Source organism: Chrysochloris asiatica, unplaced genomic scaffold (genome assembly GCF_000296735.1).
Source record: "Chrysochloris asiatica unplaced genomic scaffold, ChrAsi1.0 scaffold00134, whole genome shotgun sequence".
NCBI lineage: Eukaryota > Metazoa > Chordata > Mammalia > Afrosoricida > Chrysochloridae > Chrysochloris > Chrysochloris asiatica.
In genome coordinates this window covers 4,470,221-4,477,869 of record NW_006408652.1, presented here as the reverse complement: position 1 = coordinate 4,477,869, position 7,649 = coordinate 4,470,221, and positions in this window count along the sequence as shown.

Here is a 7,649-nt window from a genome sequence, read left to right as displayed (position 1 = left end):
ACTTGCAGCCAAGTGCATTATCCCACAGCAACTCACCAGGCTTTTGCTTACCTTATAGGTCTGCCTATTATTTGGTGGCAAATTGAGCCTTAGAAGTGAGTTCAGTCCCAGTCCTGAAGAGTGACCATGGCTCATAGTCTCAGGAGTTCCACTAGTCTCTACCAGACCAGTAAACCAGGTCTTCTATTATTTTGAGTTTTGTTTCACATCTTTCTCCAACTCTATTTCCAGGAACCTCTATGGTGATTCCTTTCAGAATGGTTACCAGTGGTAGTTGGGCACCATCTATTTATTCTGGTCTCAGGTTGGTGGGAGTTGAGTCCGTTTAATTTTTGATGACTTTAAGTTTTCTTAGCTTCATACTTCATACATTCCATGTTCTACTTCTTCTTCTTCTTTTTTTTTTGCCCATCTAGAGACTTTTATTCAGGGCGAGGAAGAGGAAGGTGACCTCTGCCCGAGAGAGAAGGCAGGAGGCAGAAGAAGATAAAGAAGAAGAAGAGAAGGCAGAAAGAAGAGAGGGCAGAAAGAAGAGCTCCATGTTCCACTTCTTAATGGACACTTTCAGTTATTTCTTCTCATTTTGAATTGTGTCCCATCAGCAATTGAAGGTCCCACAAGCTTTGCTTGATCTGTGTCATTAAGATCGACTCCTTCCAACCTGAAAGTTTCATCTTCTAGCACTACATCAGACAATTTGGCACTGCTTTTCATAATATGCTCAGTGACCAATTTTTTAAGAAGTAGATCACCAGGTCCTTCTTCCTAGGCTGTCTGCATGAACTTATGTAGTACCATATCTTGACCCAACTCCATATTTAAGACATAGGTCCTGGAATGTATATTTGGATGAATGAATCCAGTGATCTATCAGATTCAAAAATCACTGTTCTAAGTCTTTTATCGCTCTTGCTTTTATAGTTAAGAGATTTCTTCTCTTGTTTTGAAGATGAAAGCAGGCCATAGAACCTTCTTTAATGTGTACCCAGGAGTAGTGGAGACCCAAACAGTCAAAGGTAAAGCCTTGAATGGTATAGTGAAGCTAGCAGAGGCAGGTTATTGTTGTTGTTGTTGTTATGTGCCATGGAGTCAGTTCCAACTCATAGCGACCCTGTACAGAGTTTCCGAGGCTATACATCTTTACGAGAGAAGAAAGAGGCAGGTTACTGTTGTAAAATACTGTCAAGTTGGTTTTGACCCATAGCGACCCTATCATAAGGTTTCTGAGGAGTGGTTGGTGGGTTTGGACTCCAACCTTTTGGTTAGCAGTCCAGTGCTTATCCTAAAGTGTCACACCAGGACTCCTGTAGAGCCAGATAGAAAGAGAGATATCCTAGCACTAAATCAAACATTATACTCCACAGGCTCCAACTGAAAAGGGTCATTTCCTCTGGGAATTCTTGCTTGTGTACTGCAGGCTGTACTCAGCTCCACAGTATCAATTGCAATTTTAGGCCACTTCTTGTGTTCTCTCCCCATAGATGTTATTGACTATAGACACCTCTGGTCACCCAGGAGTTTTCAGATAGAGTAAAAAGGCAATTAGAGGCTGGCAGGGTGAATGGATTAAGGCAGTAGACTGGGAAGTTCCTAAAACAAGCAAGCAAACACTTACAGAAACAAACAATTGTGTTTCCTATTTCACTGAGAAAATAGAAGCAATTACAAGATACTCCACAAGTAATCTCCTCACCTACTTATATCCGTGCTCATATACATTGTCTTTCCTGTTATAAGTGTGGGTGGATTGGGCTCCCATTTATTTTATTATTATTATTTTTTTATTGTGATGTGGGGGAACTGAACACCTATTTAAAGGCCAGCTCATCTAGTTTTGCATTGTTTTTGCCTATGTATTTTCCTAGGTATTTCACTTTTCCTAGGTATTTCACTTGAGAAGACAAATGTTATTTTCTCTGCTCCCCTCCTCCATCCCCCTGATTAAAAACAAATAAACAAAACCATAATAATAATAAAAACTAAACACAATCCTTCCAACCTCTTGTTTATGAGGCATTCATAGTTCAGTGGTAGAGTCCTTGCCTTTCATGATGGAGAACCAGGATCCATTCATGTGCTGTCACCACCAACTTGCCAGTAGAGGTCTAAGTGTTGTTACAGTATTGAACAGGTTTGAGCAGAGCTTCCAAACTAACATGGACTAGGACGAATGACCTGGTGATCTACTTATAAAAAGTCAGGCAAAGGAAATGCTGGATTACAACTGTCTAAACTCTGAACTGGTCATGGAAATGGTGCAGAACTGAGCAGTGTTTTATTCCATTGTATATGGGTTCACCATGAGTTTGGAGCTAACCTCTTGACCACACTCCCAACTTTAGTCACCTATCATTACAACTCTCTTTTCCTCTTCATAATATAATTATTTCAGAGAACACATTCTGAATTCCTCTCCTCCCACTCTCCTTTGACTCCAGGATTTCCCCTCTGCTGTTCTACCAAAAGTGCTCTTAGTCATGATCACTAATGACCTCTGTACTGGTATATCCAATGGTCAGTACTCATCTCTCACTCACTAGACTTACTCAGCAGCATTTGACACAACTGATTACTCCTTCTGCTCAGAAATACCTTCTTGGCGTGGCTTCCGAGACTAAACATTCCTGTTTCCTTCCTGGCTGCTCCTTCTCAATCTTTTGATTCCTCCTCAACCTCCTGACTTCTAAACTGCAGAATGTAGCAAGGCTTTATTTCTTATTTACATAGTCATTCCATTGGAGGCCTCCTTCAATGTCTTAATTTTAAATTCCATCTGTGTATATGGGTCCAAACTTTGTTGCCAGTCTGATCTCTTTCCTAAACTCTATACTGCTACATATCACTGCCTCCTTGACATCTTACTTTAGATGTCTAATAGATATGTCCAAACTGTGCTGCTGAGCTTCTCCAAAAAAACAACAACAACAACAACAACAATAACAACAACTCATCTTGTGGTTTTCCCTATCTGAGTAAATATAAAGACCAACTACCTACTTTCTCAGGCTAAAAACCCACAGAGGTTTTAAGCTACTCTCTTTTTCTCACAACCTCACATAACATTTTTACAAGAGTTTCTGGTTCATTCTATACTCTACAACTTACCCTCTCCATTGTCTTGAGTGCACTTTTAGACAATGTAAATTTCATCACAAGATTTCTCTGTTTTAAATAAAGTCTAATTTCTTCAGCACAGGAGAAAAGATAAGGCTTTCTGTTCCCGTAAAGATGTGCAGCCTCAGAAACACTATACAGGGTTGCTATGAATCATAACTGACTCAATAGTACACAACAATGAAAATTCTTTCACATGACTTTCAGTGATTTACAAGACCTTCACCTCTCCTACCTCTCACTTCAGTTTTCCCTTGCTTCCCAAATCCTGTGCTCCACCTATGTTGCAATTACCTTATACAATCAGCCACTTTAAGAAATCTTGCATTTTCCATGTTTTTCTTTATATGATAAGGATGTCTTTCCTTTTATTGTTGTTGTTAAGTACTCTCAAGTCAGTTCTGATTCACTGTGACTCCACGTATAACAGAATGAAATACTTGCCCCATCCTCTGCTATCCTCACCATTGTTGTTAAGTTTGAGTCCATAGTTGCAGCCACTTGGTGAATCCATCTCATTAAGGATCTTCTGATTTTTTTGCTGACCCTCTACCCTACCAAGCATGATTTGCTTCTCCAGTACTGGTACCTCTTGATAACATGTCCAAAGTACATAAGATGATATCTGGCCAACCTTGCTTCTAAGGAATATTCTGGCTGTACTTCTTCCAAGATAATTTGTTTTTTGTTCTGGTAGTCCATGGCACTTTCAATATTCTTCAGTACCATTCTAATTCAAAGGCTTCAATTCTTCTTAGGTCTTCCTTATTCATTGTCTAGCTTTGCCATGCATAGAAGGCAATTGAAAATACCATGGCTTGGGTGAAGTGCACATTAATCTTCAAACTGATTTCTTTGCTCTTGAGCACACTTAAAAAGTCTTGTGCAGTACATTTGCTTAATGCAATGCATCATTTGATCTCTTGACTGCTGCTTCCATTGAGTGTTGATTGTGAATATAAGCAAAACAAAGTCCTTGACAATTTCAACCTTTTCTGCATTTATCATGATGTTATTTATTGGTCTAATGGTGAAATTTTTAGTTTTTCTTATATTGAATGGTAGTCTTTCCTTTAGGATCCCATAATCGGTAGCATATGTGCCATTTTTTATAGATCTTCTTCTATTTAGGCTGTAACGGTCTTTTGATCAGGGAGCATATTCTTGGTTAATGCAGTAACAACACCTAGCACAGTATATATCAAATGAAAATTGAGCTATTCTCTGTTCCCCATGACATCTTCAAATGATTTTACCTAGGGAGATTGAATTTCAGCATACGATCAAAAAGACATGTAAGTGTGTGGTAGAATAATTTATGTGGAAGATTCTGGAATGTATTCTAATTGGAGGCTTTAAAAAAATTACTCTAGCTGTTTCTAATTCCATAGAAGTAAGTTTAGAAAGGTTTGATAACATGAAGTTTTAAATAAGATTTCATAAAATTTCTCTGTAGTCAGCAAAGTTTCAGAATCCTTCTAAAGATTTTCAGCAATCTTGGTAAATCTGAGAATACAGTGTTAGGTGTCAAAAGTAATTACTGCTGTTGCTGTTTCAAGATTATTGAGTATTTTTTACATGGTATTTAATGAAATTCATTAAATCATTAAATGAAATCCTTTTAAATAGATTTTATTGTAGAACTACATAATGTTTCATAAAATCTGCTAAGTCCTGATACATATCTAAAAAGTAAGAATCTGAAGCTCATTAGCAACAGACATGATTATATTTTAGTCCTGATAACATTATTTTGTCTCTGGGTAGTACAAATAGCTAACATACTTGGATGTCAACTGGAAGATTGGCAGTTTGAGTCCACCTAGAGTTGCCTTGGATGAAAGACCTGGTGAGCTACTTCTGAAAAAACAGCCATTGAAAACCTTTTATACAGTTCTGTGTTGAGAAAAACAGTGTTGCCATGAGTTAGATTTAACACAATGGCAACTATTTCTTAAACATCATCCTAATAATGAATCTTTGATAATGAGAATGACACATTAGGCCTAATAAACCATATTGTTTTTAAACAGACTGATTTTCCTGCTGTACTTCCTCTGCTTGTCTACTCGTTTTTAAGTGTGAAACATCTCAATTTACTCTTTAAAAAATCATTAAGCAATGCCATTAGATGTTCAGATATTTTCTTTCTCTTTTATAGTGACTATTTGCACGGTTAATATGTTGAGTCACTTATAAAAATATACAAATTCTCAATTCTGGTGTTAATTTGTGATATTGTGCTACTTGTGTTTCTTTGGCATTACAGAATTTCTTGGTGAGCATATCTTTCAATGTAGACAGTGCTGTTCGGTTGATATAATAATTCATAATTGTAACAGTGTCTCCATAACAACAAAAAAAGCAAAGTGATGCCATGAGGTCAAAGCAACACACTCATTGACAGAGTAAGCCACTGTTATACTGATTGGTTTGATACTGTGTGAACATAGTGTATTTCTATGTTTTGCCCAAAGAAGAAAAACAAATTGAATGTTGAGTTGCTCTAGAAAGTCACCAGAGAGATGCTTTTTTTTTTCTTTCATGCAAAAGCCAATGAATGGGATTTTTATAAGACCTGAGATCCCTTGGGAGAGACCCTTGAGACCTGGCTGCAGAGCTGGCAGAATCGTGGATGTTGTTGCTGTTGTTGTTGAATGCCATCAAGTCAATTCCAAATCTGCATTTGAACCATCAGCCTTGTGATTAGCCATCCAGTACTTGTCCTATAGCACCACACCAGAACTTCTCTTACAGGATAGTCTTTGCTTCACAGTTAAGAAAAGTTGAGGAGGCAAGGTTTGATGGCAGACTTAGGCAGACAGGCTGTGCAGACTCTCTTCAGCAAAAACTTAAAACCAGATGAAACAGATTTAGAGGGTGGTCCCAGAACTCTGAAGTTCAGACAAAGGTATTAATAAGTGGGTCATGCTTACCAGAAGAAATATTTGGAACAGAAGCAAGAAAGTAAGGTGACTTCAGACTAGGTGTGCCCAAGGTGTCCTGCCCTAACATTTAGAATGGAAGTGGGCAAATAGAGGAACAAGAGAGCACTCCCATAGCAGAAACCTGCCAGCAATTTGCAGACACATAGGTGACAGCAACTGTGGCTATTTGCCAAGCTACAATTGCATCCTCTAAAAAACCACACCAATTGGAAAAGAGCTAATACCATCTGCAATATACCAGCTGCATCTATGACCAACACCTGTGAAAAACACTAGGAATTGAGCTGTACGAGTACTAAACAGAGAAACCCATTTCCTGATCACACCTACCAGGAGGCAGTTGGAAAGTGCTTGAGAATACACTAACATATATTCATCTAATTAATAAAAATACACCACCACCACAATGCATAAAAAGCAGTAGAAATTTTCTGCTCATGTACAGAAACAAGACTGAGTAGCTCAAATAAACAACCAAGAGGAAGAGCTAGGAATTGCGTTGGAGGGACAAGACAATTTGGAATTATCTTAAAAAGAGTTCAGGGGAATGATATTGAAGTGTAGCCAAGTTCAGGGGAATGATATTGAAGTGTAGTTCAGGGGAATGATATTAGAAGTCAGAAAAATGCTACAGGAACAATCAAGAAAATAGATATTGCATTGGAGACACCATAAAATTTGAAAAAAGATGTCTAGATGGTTAGTATTAAATATCAGAAATGGACAATACACTGAAAGGGCAAAGGAGTAGAATTGAAGGGATGAAAGCCAGAATTTTCAAACCTGAAGACAAATCTCTCAATACTGTTAAGATAGAAAAACAAGCTGAAAAAAATCTAAAGAAAGCCTAATATTCATGTGAGACGTCCTGAAGAGGAATAACATACAGGTGATAGTAATTCCAGAACAGGAAGAGACAAAGAAAACCACAGACATGATAGTTGAAGAGCTACTGGAAGAAAATTTTCTTAATGTTTTTAAAGACAGGAAGATAAGCATTCAAGAAGCTGAGCAAACCTCAGGTAGGATAGACCCCCCCTCCCCAAAAGAAAATCACTAAGCTATATTATAATCAAATTCTACAAAATCAAAGACAAGGAAAGAATCCTGAAAGCAGCTAGGGGAAATTTTTTTTTTACCTAGAAAAGAAAAGCAGTAAGATAAAGTTCTGATTTTTTCAGCAGAAACCATGCAAGCAAGAAGACAGTGTGAAGGCCTATACAAAATTCTGAAAGAAAAAACTGCCAACCAAGAATTATATACTCAGAAAAGCTGTCAGTCACATATGACAGTGAAATCAGAACATTTCAGTTTAAGCAGAAATTAAGGGATTTTCCAAAAAGCCAAGCCAATGCTTCAGAACATACTAAGAGTAGTTATTTGAACTGACAACTAACAAGAGCAGACAAAAACTAGAGATTGACATACATGGCAATACCACCCGGAACTCAGTCCAGAAATGGAAGAATCTAGAGCAGAACAAAACTACAAGACAAAAATCCTCATCACTGGACCAATAAACAACATTCTTATCAACGGAGAAAAGATTGAAATTGTCAAGGACTTCATTCTTCTTGGATCAACTAT